This window comes from Myotis myotis, unplaced genomic scaffold (assembly GCF_014108235.1).
Source record: "Myotis myotis isolate mMyoMyo1 unplaced genomic scaffold, mMyoMyo1.p scaffold_m19_p_11, whole genome shotgun sequence".
Taxonomy (NCBI): domain Eukaryota; kingdom Metazoa; phylum Chordata; class Mammalia; order Chiroptera; family Vespertilionidae; genus Myotis; species Myotis myotis.
Window position 1 is genome coordinate 34,743,048 of NW_023416315.1, and position 21,768 is coordinate 34,764,815.

Sequence of the window (21,768 nt, forward strand, 5' to 3'; positions counted from 1 at the left end):
AGGTAGTTGGTAGGGAAGGACTAGAGCAGGGGTCCTCAAACTACGGCCAGCGGGCCACATGCAAATACAAATATTGTATTTGTTCCCGTTTTGTTTTTTTACTTCAAAATAAGATATGTGCAGTGTGCATAGGAATTTGTTCATAGTTTTTTTTTAAACTATAGTCCGGCCCTCCAATGGTCTGAGGGACAGTGAACTGCACCCCTGTTTAAAAAGTTTGAGGACCCCTGGACTAGAGTTTGGGAATCAGGAATGATGGGAGTAGGTAGGAAGGGATGAGATCACAAAGATATCCTGCTTGAAGGAAACCTAGAAGATGAAATGGTTCTGAGATGAGAGGTATTGGGATAGGAGCTGGAGTGGTGGTTAGGTTTTTGCCTCACTTGCTCTGAAACTGAGTAAGAAATCAATCTGAAATAAAATGACTTAACACAAATGGATTAACAACTGTCACTCCGCACTCCTCCAACATATTTGGTGACAAACCATTATTGTGTGTTTAAACTATATATTGAAAACAAAAAGTGTAATTTAAACGAAGGAACTTTTCTCACCCTTCCTTTAAAATATGTAAATGTGACTTTCAACTTTAGGGGGATGGGAAAAGAAGGCACTTGACAGCCAAGAACTACTTAAAGCTCACATCCTCACTCTCTCTTTTTTTTTTTTTAAATTGTTTAAAGTATTACATGTCTCCTTTTTCTCCGATTACCCACCCCCCGCCACTCCTACCCCCAGTGTCTGTGTCCATTGGTCATGCTAATATGCATTCACATCCTCTCTTGAGCAGGGTATTGTAAAGATAGGTCTTAGGCTGAAAAATGAGCCGCCAAATTGAAATATGACCCAACAGAGTAATAGAGACTTGGCTCTGTCATTTTATAATAATTTTTCGACATCCAGTCTAGGAAGATCAGTTCTGAGCTCAGCTCAGACAGCACTTGTATATATATCATCTCACAGCACCCTTTCTTCTTCCAGGCCTGTGACCCTCATTCAAGGTCAGTGGTAAAAAAAAAAAAAAAAAAAAAGCATTCAAGGAAGGAGGTGCTGAAGAACAGCTATCTTAGCAAAACCAATTTTGGGTAGTTTGATAAAATTTTCGATGTAATATTTAATACTACAAAAGGATATATGTGATACACTTGTAAGTAAAAATGTGATAAGATGAATATTTCACACAGAGAATGACCAAACATGACCCACTCTGTTGAAGCTTCCTGTGTAAATCTCTACCATCCTAGCTCCCTATTTTCTGCCAGGGATATTTCATCTTGAATTTTGTGTTTACCATGTCACTTTGCTATTGGCTTTTATATGTAATTTTACATGGAAAACCACATATATCTCTATGATCTCTAAACAATACACAGCCTTGCTTATCTTAGGACTATATTAAAATGGTGTCATACTCTAGTTTTTGCAACTTGCTATTTTCTTTTTTTTAAAATATATTTTATTGATTTTTTTACAGAGAGGAAGGGAGAGAGATAGAGAATTAGAAACATCGATGAGAGAGAAACATCAATCAGCTGCCTCCTGCACATCTCCCACTGGGGATGTGCCCGCAACCCGGGTACATGCCCTTGACCGGAATTGAACCTGGGACCTTTCAGTCCGCAGGCCGACGCTCTATCCACTGAGCCAAACCGGTTTCGGCACAACTTGCTATTTTCATTCAATATTATAATTAATCCATATGTCTTACCATATTGTGTTCCTAAAAATATCTAAAGGTGTTTCTAAGAATTTATTACTTAGGTTTTTTAAGCTTTACAAAATTTTTTTTATAATATATAATTCTTTGCAACTTGGTGTACTATTACATTATAATTCATACACATTCTATAGTTGTATAACATTTGTGTGAACATATCACAACATATTTAACCACTGTCCTGTCTATAGTCAATTAAATAGTTTCTATTTATTTATTTTCTTTTTACCATTTCAGCAACATTGCAATGAATGCTCCTATACATGGCGTTGGGTGCACATGCAACAGTATTTTTCTAGGACCTATACCTAAAAAATGAAATTGCTGGGTTGCAGAATATGTAAACATTCGAAAATAATATATCATAGCAAATCAATTTTTTCCCCAAGGTGTTTGAACCAATTCACTATAAACTCTCACCAGTGTGCATAAGAGTTTCCATTGCTTGATATTCTTATCAACACTGAGTATTGTCAGACTTCTTTTGTTAATATTGGGTAGAAAATGGTATCTTGTTTGTTGTTGTTGTTGTTGTTATTGACAGTATTACAGATGTCCCCCATTTTTTCACCACCCCACTATAGACCTTTACCCCACTATTGTCTGTGTCCATGGGCTATGCCTGTATGCATATAAGTTCTCTGGTTAACCTCTTCTCTCCCCACCCCTTTCCCTCTGAGATTCGTCAGTCTGTTCCATGCATCCATGTCTATAGATCTATTTTGTTTATCAGTTTATTTTGTTCTTTAGATTCCACATATAAATGGGATGGGTCTTTTCCCTTTGCCTGAAACATCCTTTTCCTCCTTCTGTGATGACCAAATCCTAATACTTCAAGGACAACTTGCAGGCCTCCCTTCTCCTTTGTGGTACTTTTTCATCAGCTGGGCCATGCCCAACACTGAGGACCCAAAGCACTTGGCTTATGCCTCCTTTCTACCCTTAGTCTGAGATGACTTGCATTTAGTGGATAGCATCTTCACTGGTTTCCTTTTGCTGCTCTAACAAACTACTACAAATTTGGCAGCTAAGCAACACAAATGTATTACTTTATAGTTCTGTAGATCAGAAGTCTCATGCAGGTCTCCCAGGGCTAAAATCCATGTGTCTGTGGGGTTGTGTTTTTTCTGGTTTCCTTACCTTTTCCAGCTTCTAAAGCAGTGGTTCTCAACCTTGGCTGCACATTAGAATCACCTGGGAATCTTTTTAAAATCCTGATTTCTGGGCCTCATCCTCCGGAAATTCTGTTTCTTTGTTACTAATGTTGTGGCCCCACCCCATAACAAAGAAACAGAATTTCTGGAGGATGAGGCCCAGAAATTGGGATTTTAAAAAGATTCCCAGGTGAGTCTAATGTGCAGCCAAGGTTGAGAACCACTGTTCTAAAGCCAGCCCACTTTCCTTGGCTCATGGCCCCTTCCTCTGTCTTCAAAGCCAGCAAGGGCAGGTTGAATGTTTCCATTGCTCTGATTTTCAGACTACAGCTGGGGAGTTCTCTGCTTTCAAGGACTCATGTGATTAGATCAGGCCCACCTGGATAATCCAGGTAGCCTCCCACCTCAAAATCCTTAATCTTAATCGCATCTACATATTTCCCTTCGTGGTGTAGGGTAACTGTTTAAAGGTTCTGGGGACTAGGGAATGGGTATAGTTGCAACAATTATGCCCTCAATCACAGCATCTGTATTCTTTGCCAGCACCCTGATTTTAGGAGCGAAGACATGTCTTATTTATATCTGTGTACCTAGCTCCTGGCACATAGGAAGTACTCAATACATTAAAAATATATATCAGAACTCACTTTTTTATTACATAAATAGGTAACTACTTGGAAGAACGGAATAGAAAAAGATCAGAAAAAAATCATACCATTTAAAAGGAGAATAAGAGAAAAATGGTATGTTAGTGAGTAAAACTATTATTTTCTCTCATCCACTTTGAGATTCAAAATACCCCCACCCCTTCTTCCCCACCATGATTAGCAAAACAAAGAGAAAACTAAGAGGGAGTGTTGTCTAGCTAGATAACAGATCAAAGAGGGGGACTTGAACAATCTGAAAATTAATTCTGGAAAAGAGAATGATAATTTGTTTTCCTTCTCAGCTAGTTAAAAAGCCAATAGAGCTGGAGGAGATATTTGATATTTTATTCCTCTATTCTCAAAAGAAAAAAAGACAGACTATGCACAAAATGTGCTGGAAATAAGAATGTGTATCTAAAGAAGTCTCCATTTTTAATTTACATTGAGAAATTTTAAATATTTTATCAAGTACTAATGATGTTCAAGAATTTTAACAATGGCCTTAGCCAGTTTTGTTCAGTGGGTAGAGCACTGGCCTGCAGACTGAAAGGTCCCAGGTTCCATTCTGGTCAAGGGCACATACCCGGTTATGGGCTCGATCCCCAGTTAGGGGGCGTGCAGGAGGCGGCCGATCCATAATTTTCTCTCATCATTGATGTTTCTATCTCTCCCTTCCTCTCTGAAATCATATATATATATATATATATATATATGTATATATGTTTTAACAATGAACCCACTCTATTGAAATGTTAAAATATCTTAAGTGATCAATTCTGTCATTTTCATTCAGTTGAAACAGCTTTGCCAACTGTAAGAAATGCTCTAATCAGGGGTCTGAAGAGCATGCTAACTGTATAAAATGCCAATTAGGCTTGGTGATTTTAAATCTAATGTTTATCCTAAACACAAGAAAAAGTAAACGAGAGATGGGAGAAAAATATTTGCAAGCAACATCTAACAGAATTGTTTCATGATTCTAATAAACCAAGAGACCCCATAAAGCAAAAAGAATAAAAAGGAAAAATGAGAGAGATTGTCAATTCAAAGGAGATAACCCTATGAAGAGATGTTCAGCTTCATTAACTGCAGAGAAATGCATGCATGCTAAGTAGGTCTGGGATGAGGCTGGAACACCCACGAGGAAGTCTGCTGAGTAACCCTGGCTGAAAACCAGCAAGGAGACCTCTGCATTATGCCAACCTTAGCAGAGACTCCACTACGTGACTATTTGACTTGGAATTTTAGGTGTTCGGTTATTTATGCCCCCTTTCTCTATAAGTCTATAATTTGATAGCTTTTGTGAGTAGCAATGCAAAGATAGATTAATGCTGTTGAAGTGTCCAAGATTCCCCCCCTTCTTACAATATCTCTTCTTATGTCACTAAAATAAGACATGCTGTAGAATGTGTGTGTGTGTGTGTGTGTGTGTGTGTATGATCATCAAAACAATAGCCCCAAATCATATTTCACCCATATATTTATGATACTTTGGGTTTTTTTTAAAAAAAATATTGAACTGATTTGAATTTTAAAGGCATTATTTTTTACCATTTTACAAAAATATGAAAAATTCTTCATTTAAACAGTTCATTTAAAGTCACACCAGACAGCCCAGCCTGCATGGCTCAGTGGTCAAGCATCGACCTATGAGCCAGGAGGTAACAGTTCGATTCCCGGTCAGGGCAGATGCCCAGGTTGCAGGCTCAATACCCTGTGTGGAGCATGCAGGAGACAGTTGATCAACGATTCCCTCTCATCATTGATGTTTCTATTTCTCTCTCCCTCTCCTTTCCTCTCTGAAATCAATAAAAATATATTAAAAATTTAAAATAAAGTCACATCAGACTCTGAAAGTTAGGAATTTCTAAACCCTGATTTAATCAGGTTAAAAAATAAGGGCTCTTAGAATCGCCAAGAATTTTCTAGTCCTATGCCTCCTGCTTATGTCCTTTATACATATACCCTAAGTGACTGGGCATTCTTGGGGTGAACATTTCTGGTAGTACAATTATCCCCTAGTAGCCCATTCCTTAGACAACACCATCTATCACTGCTGCAGCTTGAGCTGGGTGTATCTTGTAGCTTCCACCCTAACAAATTCCCACTCTGACTTAAGGAGCCTTTTCTAATGGTTGTGCTATTATTTTAAGGCCTGAGATATGTCCTCCTTCAGGCTGCTTCTGCAGCCTCTCCTGTTTCCATGGCTCTTTTTCCATCCCAGCCTCTGATTCTGAGCATCCCCTCCATCCAGTATGTGAGGGCGTTTATAGTGACTAGAGTAGGGAGAGGAGCAACCAATATGTCTCTTGTTCTAAATATTCCTATTGAATACTAAAAACTGACGATGACTGCCACTTTAACAGAAGACATGGACAAATTTCCCTCGATCTTGGGAGCAAAAAGAAACAAAGGGGTTACATAGTAGGCATTCTAAATGGTAAACCAGGGCTTGTGGGATGGCAAAGACAGCAAAGACTTCTCTCTCTGTTTCCCTCTGAATTTGACTAGAGCTTTCAATTGTATTTTTGTCTTTCTTTAAATTTGCCCTTAAACTCTGCACTCACAGTTTCTTAACATTATTTTTAAGTACTAACAGAATTCTCCAGTTATTCCCTTCTTAGCATATTAGTTGGTGTCTTAAGTTTATTATTTGGCTGTTTTCCCTCTCTTGCATCTTAATGAAGAGTGCCACGAATTGGGATCTTTTCTCAAATTGATTCTATTATGTATAAATCATTGCTTAGACTGCTTTTAGCTGTTTAAAGCAAAACAAAACAGACCATGTCTCTCATGGGGGGAAAAAAAGCCACAAAAACCCCCAACAACCCTTGCCTTTATGTAATTGTCTCATCTCTAGTCTTCCAAGAAATAAATATTGGAATTTGTAGACTTTCCCTGTGGTATATTACTTTATTATTAGAAAAATATTGACAAATACAGTAAAATGGACTAAAATTGTGCCTCTTCAAATTTTAGAGCGTTCCCAGAGCTTTTCCCATACTAAAAGTGAGAGGCCAAATCTATCAAATTTACTTTGTACCACTCTACAGCCTCATGACAAACGACCTGTATTCCACTTCTCTGTAAATGGTGCAATCACTCAGTGACTTTGGCCTCTGTGAGACATCCCAAACACTTTCCTCTCCCTCACTCCCCATATGCAATTGCTCAGTGCATCTGGCCTTTCTTCTTACTGTTCCTTTCGGACCTGAGTCTGTCATTTCTTCCAAACTGGCCTCCATGTGGAGTTATGGTAAACGTGACCCAATCATCCTCCTCTTTGAAATGCTTTAGGCACTCTCCATCTTCTTTAAGATGCAGAGTAAACTTTTCAGTAATGTAAGTAGACTTACATATCTATTTATCCCCGTTCTGACCCTTAGACTTGTTTTTCAATTCAGCTACGCTCAGCCATTTGCTACTTTGAGAGCATCATTCATTTCTTTTGGGGATTTCCCCTTCCCTCCTCCTCCTCTCTCTTCCTTACTTCTTCACTTAGCATGGTAGACGTCATTCCTTATCAGTAGATAAAGAGCTACCTGAGTCTTTTTTAAGACCTTCATCACTGTTCTATTTAATCAATTCATTTTTTTGTTGTGCCTTTAAATGTTTCCAATGTTTTGTTATTATGACCAAAGCTTCATTGAACATCCTTGTATACATTAGTCTCTGTGTAGGTATACCTACAGAAGATATTCATAAAGGAAAACTGTAAGGACAAAGGAAACATACTTTTGATAAGTATTTCAAAGTCCCCTCCTTAGGTTTATACCAATTTACATTCCCCCAACTTAGGAGCATGCCTGCTTTTTCACTTCCTCACCATCACTGAGTGTTGTCAATTAATTAATATTTGCTCATCTAATGGTTGAAAATGAAATCTCACCTAAGTTTTAATCTTTGTTTTTCTTTCATTTTTTTATTCATTTATATTATAAAATATCTTATATATACAAAATTATGTTATATATCACTAGGTTTTCAAGTAAAATAATCATTTAAAAGCCTGTGTACCTACCACCCAGTTAAGAAATAGATTATTACCAGTATCACTGAAGCCCCCTCTAAGTTGACCTTTCAAACAGACAAAGCCAAAACCAACTTGAAAATAAGCGGTCAGGGTGATTTGGGGGACCCAAGGATATGCTAAATGAGTTTCCATAAATTATCATCACCAACAATGTGCTGTGTGGATCCCAGACATTACTATACCTAAGGATGTGCATGCATCCCTAGAGGTCACTCTTGGATACAGTTCAAAACAGGATAATCTGGGCAGCCAATCCAGTATGAACTCTAAATAGTTGACACAAAAGTACTAGAACTCCGTGGGAGCCTAACTCAGTCTTGTGGCTCATGGGGATGCAAAGCCAAGTTCTGAACACTGCCAGAGCTCTCATCCAGCAGGAACTTGGATCTCCCACATGGTGTTCTGCTTCTCAGCTGCTGCTCAGGATACCAAATGTAAAACCTGGGTGCGGTTATGGAAGGTGTTCCTTTGGAATTATGTCAAAAATCAGGAATGCCCAAGTATTGCTCCAAACTCCACCCCCTGTGTCTGCAGGAATATGCACAGAAAACAACAGCAAAGGAAAGCAAAGCTCCACAGAATTCTCTATACTTGAGTCAGTGCCAGGGCTGAGTGCTATGGAAAGCATGGCTAGATCATGGAGCATCTTTTAGTTGCAGGTTAGTTCATCCTAAACAGTTCCTTACCAAGTGCTATCTAGCACATTCCTTTCATGAGTTGGGGAAGTAAGCAGAGAAAGACATTCATTCATTCATTCATACAGCAGTTCCTGCCTACTATGTGCCAGGTACCATCTCTGCATTTATGAAGCTTATTTTATAGTGGAAGAAACACAAAGGAGTCACATAAATATTATACTGAAATTAATCTATGAAATATGATGATGTGCTAGGTACTATGGAAAAGGTCCATTATGCTAGCAGAACACATAGTAGAGAAAATATAGGATATTGGATGGTATTATTTGATTTTCTGAACCATCAAATATAAATAGTCATGAACATTAAAAGCCTTGAGTTGGTTGCTGGTATTATATGTACATTTTCTTTAGTTTTCATTTCTTCAATAGAAAAAAAAAATCTTTGTTTTCCTTCTAATTCAAACAACATTGTATGGTCTTTCATAGGGAGGGCTTTTTTTATTTTTCAGATTCTCATCATATTAAAAAGAAAAATTCTTTACTAAATATTTGTGCTTATTTAAAAAAGATTTTTTTTTTGCCAGGAACAAAAGTAGAGACTTTTGTTCCTGGCAGTAGGCAGGGCTGCTTAGTTTGGGCAAATCTTCCTGCTAAAATCCATGAAATTGTTGAAAAAAAAGAAATTTCTTAAAAGCATCACACTGCTAATGAGTTATTGGGGGATAACAAGGCTAAAATCTCCGGGGAAATGGGAAATTAGAGATGTTAGTAGAATGGGAGCTGATTTTGCCATCAAACACTTGTTTCAGAATGTCTTAAACTTCAGCTTTGGTAGCTTCTGAGGATGCAAGGGACAAAATTTAAAGCTGTAGACACATGAGATGGAGTTCAATAGGAGGGAGATAATGACTACAAAGGGACATAAAGGAGCTGTAAGGGTAATATAAATATTTCATATTTAAAGATATAGTGGTAATCTCAAATTAGATGAACAAAATTAACTTAAAGATCTAGGAAGCTGATGAACCCCAAGCAGGATAAATACAAAGAAAAACGCACCCAGCCACAGCACAGGCAAACTGCTGAAAGCCAAAAATGAAAGGAAAATCTTGAAAGCAACAAAAGAAAAATGTCATGTTCCATACAGGAGAACAACAATATGATTAACAACTGGAATTGTCACAACATTTCAAAGAGTTGAAAGATAATACCTGTCCATATAGATGCAATAGAAATAATCTACAAGATTACAAATGTATCTGATTTTAACAAGCTAAGAAAAAATTCATTTTTTTAATTTAATATGTGCTACTTCCTAACTACCCAGAAAGTGGTCAGATTTGGTGAAAAAATAGCATGGTGACTTACATGTGGTCATTAAATAATGCACCTTTAAAAATAATAAGAAATCAAATCATAAAAGAAACAGCAGTTTTATGAAAGAAAATGAGTCTATGAGATCTCCCAGGAAGTACTATAAAGCGGGGAGAGTAGTGTCCCAGGACATGTTTCCCAGCTAAACAGCAATGCTAAAGGGTTGGAAATCCAAGAGAAACCTGCAAAGGGTCCTCAGAGTGAGAGGCCTGATAGTCAAAAGTGTGGTGTCTAAGCCCAAAAACCAAAGCAGAAGCGTCAATGGTGACAAATGCTACTAAGAAGTTTGGTAAGATTCATATCAAAAGCGCCCATTGGATTTAACAACAGGATTGTGGTCATGGAGATTCTTATAAAAACACCCGCAGATGACTGTGAATTTAGGGCTGGAGCAGGACTGCGGTAGAGGAGAGAATGAGAAGAAAGGAAGTGAAGAGAGCAAATGTAGAATGGTCTGGCAAGTAGCTAGGTGGGAATTAAGAGAAAAAAGATTAGATGGTAGCTTAAGAGGGTATATGGGTGTATGAATACAAAACCGCTAAAACAAAATTGTTTTGCACAAAAAAATTACTTTAAGTTTATCTTAAAACTGCATGGGGTGGCACCCACCCTGCTCCTGCAGAGGAGGTGGGGGCATAGCAGCTCATAGCCACATAAAGTGCCCAGATTCACCCTGCCTTGGACAGATGCATCCGGCTGTCGCAGACCAATGCTGGCAGACACTGGCATCATCCCACCAAGTCCCTAGCTCTGATGCAAGGCTCCTGAAGCATCCTTCTAATTATGATTCCCAGGAGATGTGCCTACGGGGAGAGATGGAATTGATTATGCATTTCTTATTTGCCTAGTATAAAACAGAAGGGACGGCAATTTCTTTATTTCAGTAATTTCTTAAAGACTTGAGCTAATGTAATTCCTCTGAGGAACTGGGACAACAAAAGGTAGGAAGAGCAGCACAGAGGATTTGCCCTGGAGTCATATTTCAAACTGATGGTTAATGTGCAGAAGTCATCTGCATGCAATAAAACATTGAATTTCAGAATATATAAAGAATGTGTGAAGGCCATTTTAAAAAGCCAGAACATGTCTTATACCAACCTTTCCCCCCCTACATGCAGAATCTGGGGCTGTTTTGTAGTTTTATTAAATGGTATATGCCTCAGGCTCTGTTTTTTAATAATCTCATTTCCCTTGGAATTTTCACTCTGAACCATTCTAGGATCTAATGGTACACTGGAATTTTAAGCGATGAGGATAATTGAGAAACTTATGTTCTGTTTGCCTCCCCCAATACTTCAGAAAGCAATTACAGACATGTCTGGCGCCATCTAAAACCCAGAGCTCTCCACACTGAGCAGAATGCAGAATTTCTCAACCTTTGTGTCTTGGCCAGAGACAATGAATGAGGCATATGCCTTGGAGCAAAGACAAATATGAAAATAGAAGTGGTGGGAGGCTTCTGAGTTGGACCAGGGAAGGGCTCTCTCAGATCTGGAAGGGGTAAGACTGATGATAGCTTTCTTTACTCCCTTGACTAGGTCTAGACAACAGGACTAGAAAACAAAAGGTGCTATCTGTCTCTAGAACTGGACATTTAAAAATGTATATGTTTTTATTGATTTCAGAGAGGAAGGGAGAGTGAGAGGTAGGAACATCAATGATGAGAGAGAATCATTGATCAGCTGCCTTCTGCATGCCTCCTACTGGGGATTGAGCCCACAGCCCAGGCATGTGCCAATGCTCAACCACCAAGCCACATCGGCCAGGCTAAGACTGGACAATTTTGAAAGTTCCATCCAAGGTCTCTGTCCATGAGCCCATCTTTCTCCCCCCAGCCCCGCCCCCCCCCAATCCCGATATCCCTTCCCTATTACTGATGCCAACACCAGGAAGGAAGGCCTGTCAGCCCACTGTCAAATGCTCATAATTTCAGGAGGTATGTTTGCTAGCATGCCCATTCCTAGAATGCACTTCTTGCTGACAGTGGCTTCTCAGCAGTGCCTAGGATAAAGACTGAATTAAAAGTCTGGGCTTAACACCTCGTGGCTCTGAGGAACTGGTACCGGAGCTGCATAATCAAACCCCAGTGCTACGGTGAGAAAGGAGGTTTTTCTCTTGGCCTCAGTGACATAGACCTGCACATTGTCCACTCCATCACCAGACAAAGCTCAATCAACTACAGATAAAAGTCTACTTAACCGCCCTAACTGGTTTGGCTCAGTGGATAGAGCGTCGGCCTGCGGACTGAAGGGTCCCAGGTTCGATTCTGGTCAAGGGCATGTACCTTGGTTGCGGGCACATCCCCAGTAGGGGGTGTGCAGGAGGCAGCTGATCGATGTTTCACTCTCATCGAGGTTTCTAACTCTCTATACTTCTCCCTCCTCTCTGTAAAAAAAATCAATAAAACATATTTAAAAAAAAAAAAGTCTACTTAACCTGGAGCTTACCTCCAGAAACAAAAAGATGAATACTGTATGACTCCACTTATACGATGTACTTATAGTTGTCAAAATCTTAAAGACATAAAGCATAATGGTGGTTCCCAGGGGCTGGAGGCTGGAAAATTTATCATTTAATAGGTATAGTTTCAGATTTACAAGATGAAAAGAGATATGGGAATGGGGAGTGGCAATGGCTGCACAACAATGTAAATGTATTTAATACCACTGAACCATATAGTTAAAACTGGTTAAGATGGCTAAATTATGTTATGTATATTTTAACACTAGAGGTCCAGTGCACAAAATTTGTGCAGGTAAGGTCCCTAGTGCCGCCGGCTGGGGCCTCCCTTCCCCGGTTGCCAGCTGCCATCTGGGGCCTTCCTTCTGCTGGCCAGGGCCTTCCTTTGTTCTGCACTGCCCCCTGGTGGTCAGCGGATGTCATAGGAAGCGATTGAACTCCCCGTCTCCTGGTCGAACTACCCAGAGGACACTTTGCATATTAGGCATACATGTATATGTATATATCCTATCTAATAAAAGAGAAACATGGTAATTAGCCATACATCCGCTACTCTTCCCATTGGCTAATCAGGGCGATATGCAAATTAACTGCCAGCCAAGATGGCGGCCGGCAGCCAGGCAGCTGGAAGCGAACATGAGACTTGCTTGCTTCAGTGACGGAGGACTCCAACGTTCCCCGCCTGCTGCTGCCAGCCTCTGAGCTTGCAGTTTGAAACATTGTTACAAATATAGAAGCTAAACAAAACCCAGAAACCTGCTTTCAGCCAGCCGGGATCTCAGAGCTGGATTTGAAACAGTGTTTTGATTATAGAACCCAAACAAACCAGATACCTGCTTTCAGCAGCAGAGGCCTAAGAGCTAGAGCCAAGCCTCAGAGCTAAAGCTGGCCCAGAATAAAATAGAAAAAAAGAAAAAAAGGAGCGGTTGGGAGCTTCAGTCACCCGCCAGCCTGAAAACAGCCCTCAGCCCCTCACCCAGACTGGCCAGGCACCCCAGGGGGACCCCCACCCTGAAGGGTGTGTGACCAGCTGCAAAAAGCCATCATCCCCTCACCCAGGCTGTCCAGGCACCCCAGTGACCCCCACTCTGATCCAGGACACCCTTCAGGGCAATCCAGCCAGCCCCCACCCGTGCACCAGACTTCTATCCTATATAGTAAAAGGGTAATATGCCTCCCAGCACTGGGATCAGCAGAGCCGTGAGTCCTCCTGGCACTGGGATCAGCGTGACAGGGGGCCGTGCCCAAACCCCCTGATCGCCCTGCGGCTCTGTGTGTGACAGGGGGCGGGGCCACAACCTCCCAATCCACCCTGCTCTGTTCGTGACAGGGGAAGGCGCCCCAACCCCCTGATAAGCCCTGCTCTGTGCCTGGTAGGGGGGAGCTCCCCAACCCCCTGATTGCCCTGCGGCTCTGTGTGTGACAGGATGCGGCGCCCCGACCCTCCCACCCCCGCCCCACGGGCCCTGCTCTGTGTGTGATGGGGTAGAGCCATAACATCCCCATCGGCCCTGCCCTGAGTGTGACAGGGTGTGGCGCCCCAACCCCCTGATCTGCCCTGCTCTGTGTGTAACAGGGGGTGGTGCCCCAACTCCCCTATAGGCCCTACTCTGTGAGTGACAGGGGGGAGCTCCCCAACCCCCTGATGGGCCCTGTTCTGTGTGTGACAGGGGGGACCTCCCAAACCCCCTGATCGACCCTGCTCTGTGCATGACAGGGTACGGAGCCCCAACCCCCTGATGGGCCCTGCTGTGTGTGACAGGGGGTGGTGCCTCAACCTCCCCATCAACCCTGCCTTGAGTGTGACAGGGGGCGGTGCCCCAACCCCCCAATCGGCCCTACCCTGAGCGTGACTGAGGGTGGCATCGAAACCTCCCGATCCGCCCTGCTCTCTGCATGACAGGGGGCGGTGGCCCAACTCCCCAATCGGCCCTGCTCTGAGCCCAACCAGGGGCTGCACCTAGGAATTGGGCCTGCCCTCTGCCACCTGGGAGCAGGCCTAAGCCAGCAGGTCGTTATCTCCCGAGGGGTCCCAGACTGCGAGAGGGCACAGGCCGGACTGAGGGGCCTCCCCCTCCCCCCGAGTGCACAAATTTTTGTGCACCAGGCCTCTAGTATGATAATAAAAAAAGAAAAAATATGGAACTTAGTAGTAAGTGAAATGTAAAATTATAAGCAATTAAGTGAAATAAGTCAGACAAAGACAAATACCATATGATTTCATTTATATGTGGAATCTAAAGAAAAAGGTAAAGGGAGTTAAGTACAAATTGGCAGTTACAAAACAGTCATGGAGATGTACAGTACAGCATAGGAAATATAATTAATAATCTATATATATAAAAAGCCTAAGCGACTGCTTGACCAGTAGCTATGAATGCACTGACCACCAGGGGGAAGATGCTCAATGTACAGGCATGGAAACATGGAACAGATTGATGAATCTCAGAGAGAAGGGGGGAGGAGGGAGAGTTGGAAGAGATTAACCAAAGATCTTATATGCATACTAGAGGCCCGGTACACGGATTTGTGTACTGGTGGGCTCCCTCGGCCTGGCCTGTGCCTTCTCGGAATCCGGGACCCCTTGCGGGATGTTGGAGAGCCAGTTTTGGCCTGATCCCCACAGGCCTGATTTAGACAGGAGGGAGCCGGATCCCCACAGGCCTGATCCAGATAGGAGGGAGCCCAATTCTGGGGTGTGTCACCCGAGAACCACCCTTTCACAATCCGGGACCCCTTGGGGGATGTCAGAGAGCTGCTTTCGGTCCTATCACTGCAGGCCCGATCCCCGCAGGCCAGGCCGAGGGACCCCACTGGTGCACGAATCCATGCACTGGGCCTCTAGTATTATAATAACAATGTATTGTGCCAGGTGAGTACTAGACTTATTGGGGGGAATCACTTCATAAATTACACAAATGTCTAACCACTATGTTGTACACCTGAAACTAATATAAGATAACACTGAATGTCAACTGCAATTGAAAAAATAAAAATTAAAAAACAAGAACCTAGTGTCCATCAATAGATGATTGGATAAATAAGATATAGTACATATATGCAATGAAATATTACCTGGCCATAAAAAGGAATGAAATTTTACCATTTGCAATAACATAAATGGACCTAGAGGGTATTATGCTGAGTACAATGAGTTGGACAGAGAAAGATAAATACCATATTATTTCACTTGGAATCAAAAAGAAAAATAAATGAACAAACAAAACTGAAGCAAATTCATAGACACAGAGAACAAACTGTAGTTGCCAGGTGGAAGGGTGGTTGGGACTTGGGGAAAGAGGTGAAGGAATTAAGTAAAATTGGCAGTTACAAAATAGTCATGGGAATGTAAAGTACAGCTTAGGGAATATAGTCAACAATATGTATGGGGTCAAGTGAGTACTACACTTATTAGTAGATCACTTTATAAGTTATATAAATGTCTAACTACTATGCAATATACCTAAAATTAATAAAATGTTAAATGCCAACTGTAATTAAAAAATAAAATTTAAAAAATGAATTAGCCCCTTCCCCCCTCCCCCCCCCCCAAAAAAAAGAAAAGAATTGCAAGCAAGAGTAAAGAGAAACAGCCATTGAGGCAAATTTCATTTCTGTAGGCAAGTAGTTTTATTGGGAGACTAAATTTATTTAGCTGAGTGTGTGCTGTGGAGATGGAGCTGGGTGATGAATTAATATACCCTCTTATGTCATGTGACCTCAGCCTCAGCTCCATGGGGAATCAAATTTCTAACTGTATGGAAGGAGGACATGTGTACCACATAGAGAAAACAAGCAGGACTAGCATGTGCTAACACCAGCAACATGCTAACTCACCTACTGAAGTTTTGCTTCCTCTATTGTCCTTGTGCAAGGACAAGCAACTCATAAAAGCAAATACACAGCCTGGCAACAGTCATCTGCACATCCTTCTCTTCTCAGACTGTAGCTCCTTGAGGGTCAAAAACCATGTTTTTCCTTCTATGTATCCTAAGCACTAATGTATAGCAGTTATAAAGGGAATAAACATAATTTGAAGTAGAATTCAGGGAGAGAAGACACTGTAAAGCCAGAAAATATGTTTTCTTTCTAAAATTAGAATAACAATGAACATAAAAACTATTTGTTATGAGGAAGAAGGAATTGGCCTCCACACTGCCTTCATTCTTCAGCTACAACATCAACTCTTTCCTGGGTTGGCCGACCTGTCTGCCCCTCAGATTTTGGATTTTCCAGCCCCCATAATCAGCAAGCCCATTCCTTAAAAATAAATCTCTCTTCCTTGCATACCCATCCTATAAGTTCCATTTCTCTGGAGGACCCTGACTAATACAATATGTAGTAGTTACCTTTTGAGAACATAATTGGAAATTGACAATGAATGCATTGATGCTGCTCTAAAAATGTTGAGACTGTAAGAACAAGTTCTAAGGGGAAATGTGGAAGGCACCTAGACTTTAATCTCCCTGATGGGAGTACACATGTCCAAAAATCCTTCTAATATTGTTACCATTGTAATTAGCTAGTTAATATTAACAATAGGAAGAGAGCAGAGGGGAGGACAGACATCTACACTAATAAAAGAGAAACATGCAAATTGGTGTTACTCCACTACGCCCACCAGCCAATCAGAGCAACTATGCAAATTAACCCAACAAAGATGGCGGTTAATTTGCATATACAGGCATGGCACAAAGACTGAAGATGACTGAAGATGGCGGCTGCCACGGAGCTGGAGCAAGCAGGAGGCTTGGGTTGCTCCCAGTGATGGAGGAAGCCAAGCTTCCCACCGGCCCTGGACTCTGCTCAAGGAGTGGTTGGGGGCCTGGGTCGCCAGGGGCAATCCAAGCTTCCAGCCCACCCTGGGCTCTGCTCAAGGAGGGGCTGAGGGCCTGGGCTCCGCTCAAGGAGTGGCTGGGGGCCTGGGCTGCCAGGGGCGACCCAGGCTTCCAGCCAGCCCTGGCCTCCACTCTAGGAGCTGGAAAACAAGAAAACAAGGAGGGGCTGGGAGCAGCCAGAGCAGAGAAGCCAAGCCTCGCTGCTGCAGCCAAACCAAAGGCCTAGTTCCTGGGTGCCAGAGGAAAACCAGTGTTGGCAGCCAGGGGAAGGAAAGGCCTATTGCGCGAATCTTCATGCAATGGGCCACTAGTTATAATAATAAGCATGGTCATTTGGGCAGCTTCACCAGGAAGCTGCAATTTCCCTGCAATTCCCCAGGGAACCACCGGTCCATTCTCTGAAAATCACTGGGGGAAAGAAGTCCAACAAAGGGGAAGATGGGCACATGTGCAGTAAAGTCAGAGTGATGTAGGGAAGGTGCTGGGGAATAAGTCTAGCCTGGGGAACAAAGATAATTGGCTAGGGGGACAGAGTCATTACAAGTGCACAAAATTGTGAAGGCTTAATTGGTAAAGCTCCTAGTTTTAATGCCAAGACAGACTTCTTGCTCTCTTGTTCTTGCTTTGTTCCTGCTTCCTTGCACTCGCTTGCTCCATGACCCGCACGTACCTCCATGGCCATGTGGCCCTAGAAGCCACATGCAATGGACTATAGCTGGGAATGCAAGCTAAGCTAGCCAGATGCTGGACTGGACTGTGCTTTGATATGGATCGAAGACTCTGGGCAATGGCTTTACCTATAGCTCTGCAGAAGATAAGATGGGATTATTTTCCATGGTGGAACGGAGGGAGATGGGACCTTAAGGGGAACTCTCTTAATGTGACCTCATCAAGGAAGCTTTCCATGATAACTCATCTTCCTGTGGGGGCCTCAGGAAATTCTTGTTCCTGCAGCACCCCAAGAATCCCACTTCTACCAGCAACAGGTGGGGCCACAGAAGGTTCCCCACTGATCACAATATGATCACACTGGATCTCATTTTCATCCACTGACCTTCTTTTAGGGGGAAGAGCAAATGCACTACACTTAATTTACTGATTAGCTAGAAAAGCAAAAGTAGAATTTAATCAGAGGGGCATATCCAAACAAGTAGCAATGTCCTTCCCCAACACACATCATTATTCAGTCAATAATTAAATTTTTATTGAATGCTGACTATATGTAGAGTATTGAATTTGGTGTGGTTAGGGCTAAAAAATAAGTAAAAAAAACATTGTTTCCCCACTGAACCTACTTACTAAAGGAGTAAGTTTAAGTTCACATATGGGCAGCAAATCAATTACAATAATATTACATAAAACTCTCATTGTGAGGGAATGTCAGATGTTACCTAAAAGAACTTTTCTTATAATGTAAACTTTTTCATCCAATACTAAAATTTTATTCTAACCTTAAAAATTGGAGTTTTTATAAAGGTTTCTTATTAAGAAAATCCAAAATATTTCTTATTAAAATCCTAGTTTTATGCATCTTTATTTATAACTTTTATGCATCTTTATTTATAAGGTTGACTTATTTGAACCATTTGGGAAATACCTTAGGGAGTGGCAGATGAACCAGACCTAGACTTCTAGTCTTAAGACTTACATCCTAAAAGTTCATGTTTCTTTTCATAAATCTTAATAGAAGTTTATCATTTACTAGTCATAACTGAGTCCAAGGCCTTCATTTTACAAATGCCAGAACTCAGTTCCTGGATGTGGAATGATTTGCTCCCAGTTACTTAGGATAGCTACTTTAGCTAGTTACTCTGGCTAGTCCCATGGCTAGTTATATAGTAAAGTTACTACTCAAAACCAGTTCTTTTAACTTCAAGGAATGTGTTGCTATTGCTCTAACTATCCCCAAGTTGTTGCTCAGGGTGTCTAGAAATGGGGTAGCTGGCCTGTGAGGAGTCCTTGGCACACAGCCCACTTCCAAAGGCTGATCCAGGTCTGGTCCAATTCGTGGTGCTATCTGTTCATTCTGTGGTATGTTAAGGCCTCTGAATCTAACTGTGAAGTAACAGTAATTTGTCAGCCTTTCTGGCTTGGGGTCATTCCTAGGTCACAGGTATTCAGAAGGGTGGGCCAGCTATGGGTCAGATCTGTGCATTTGGTTGACTCTGGGCAGCCCAGTTACGATCACAGAAACTCAGCCTCTTTTCCGCACAGGGCTTATAAGAAATACATTAGCAATAGTGAGTCAGTCAGCAGTAGCTACTTGCAGAACTGTTTATGGACTATTAATAGATTGTCTCTTAAAGTTGAGTTGAAACTGAAGAGCTATTCAAGGAGTTCTCAACACAAGTGTCTTCGAATTTTAAACCTAGAATTGATCAAACTTCTAATCTCCCTTCTCCACAATCTCCAGATAGGCCCTCGCCAGTCCTCTGTGCTCTAGTGGCAGACTGCAATTTAAGAAGAATCCAAAACAAGTTTCAGTAGAATTTATACCCATATCCATACATAATGCTATAAGCACTAATTTACAATTACCACTACTACTTGTAAAATGCCAACTCCTCTTTGCATTAATACCAAATCTCACCTGCAATTTTTATAGCACAATTTCTTCTAATTCAGCAGTAACCCCAGGAACCTTAGAATTAGGCTAGAGGTCTGCACTCCAGTGCCAGGGAGGGAAACTGATACTGATACTTTGGGAACCCAAAGGCCTTAGTATGTATTAGCATAGTTGGCGAGGGTGGGCAAGGGTGGCCCATGTTAACCTAAAAATAAAAAACCAAAGTAGGAGGCAAAAGGCATTTATTTGAGATTAAAAAAAGACAGCTATTCAGAAAGCACTGATTCAGGCAGAAACCCAAATAGTGTTCCGATTAGGGGGTGAAGGCAGGAATTTTTATGAGAAAGGGAAGGGGAATAATTATGTGAATAAAAGGAAAGAATTTCTATTGGGGTTAATATGTCAAGAAAGTACTTTCTACAGGTGCAGATAAGCTCAGCTATTCTTTAGCTATTCATGGCAGTGCCACTTCTAAAGAACGTCTTTAATCTTCAGTTGGATAATCAGGATGTCTGCTTTCCTTCAGACTGGGCCAAAGCAGCAATGTGTTTCTGTTTCTCTTTAATTGTATTTCAAACAATGCAATGCTGCTCTGGCCCCCACCAAAGGTTATTTTGCTCAGTTCAAACATTCCAAAGGTGTGAGGATAAGATGTGCAAGGAAGTTCCTATTTAAAATGGCTCCACTTATGTCAACTTTTCACGCCCACTAAGCATTTTGCACCTTCCACCAGGCTACAGAGTAGGGGGCCAAATTTTTCAGCCTTTTTGTATGGGGTATGTTGGGTGTTCCCTGAGAAGGCACGTCCTATCAGAGACAGGGGGTTACCATAGAACAGAGCAGGTCTAATCCCCTGTAATTCACAAACTCATTACCAGTGTTTGTCTTTGTTCGGTGTGGGGCTGGTCTTCAAGTGAGTCCAGCACTGATTGTATTGATCTACTCACTGCTCAGAGCACTGCTCAGGCCCTGGGTCTTTGTCTTCCACCAGGGAGGCCCCCTGTACAGAGGTCTATGAGGGCCTTTTGTCCTCACATGACCCAGAATCCAGCTCTCCAGCTCTCAGCCCAGTGCCCTTTCCACACTGCCTCTATGCACCACGCTGCCATTCACAGTTACTTCAGTAACCCAAATGAGAAGAGAATAAAACGACTCCTGAGCTTGGCAAGCAGGAACCAGAGCCCTCCAGAGCCATCAAAACATTTGTTTCACAATATCATATATAGTCAATACACTGAAATGCTTATTACACCCATTCTCTCATCACAAAAGGACATTTGTGCTTCTGTGGTGGAGTTTGGATTTTTAAAAATTTTATCCATGTGGCTTCCTATTCCCAGTTCCCTCCTATTCCCTCCTATTATAAGGGCATATACTTAAGTCTTCTCCAATTCTTCTTAGAAAAAAACAAAACACAAAACCCACACTACCAGCTTGGAATCCCTGCTTCCTCTTGCATACTACAGAAAAGACCTATCTCTGAGTCATAATCTCCCTTCTCTCCCTATACACAGGGAAGTGGTCTATCAACCACCCACTGGCTTGGCTCCTAGCCTTGTAAAGAGCAAGACAGCCATGCTTGCTTCTGCTGAAGATGTTTCTCTTTAATTCTATTATTAGTTAGGCTCTATCAGATAGCACAGAAGAAGCTCGCAGGTGTGATTCAGACAACGGTCTGTTCCAATCTCAGCACTTCTGAGGCCAGGATGTCCAGAAAGCAGGAGGGAGAATAGAGACCTTGCCATTCGAGATACAGATGTTGTGCTGGTGATTCAGAGGTGATGCTATCTCCTCACCTATTTCAATGGCTGTTTGAGTATGCTTTTGTTCAAGTTGAAATCATAAAGCAATTAGTGGTATTTGAAGAGTGACTGTGAAGAAATGAGGCTGCTTTCACAGGCCATGGGTCCTCACACATTCTTTTTACATGTGTGAAATGAAGGTCACAGCTTAGAACTACTTTTCATGCCTGCCTTGGGAATTCTAGAATATCAAGGCCAGCTGCGAGTCCAGTTTGCATGAGGACATACTCAGACTCCTGGGAGAAAAGGCAGAAGCAACTTTAGGTCTGGTGGTTGGATTCCTGTGGGTGGGGTGACTCAACTGGGCAGAGAATGCATCCCAGGCAGTCTCCAAGTCTTTCTCACAGGGATCCAGGGGCCAGTTAAACAGCAGAGATGGGGAAGGAGAGGTCAGAGGTCATTAGGAAAAGCTGAGGGTCAAAAGACAGAAACAACATCCACAAATGGTCATTATCAAGGATAACAGTCAGGTCCACAGAGTCTAGGGTTAGAATCACAGTAAATCAGATTGAAAACAGGAAGGGAATAAGTGAGGAT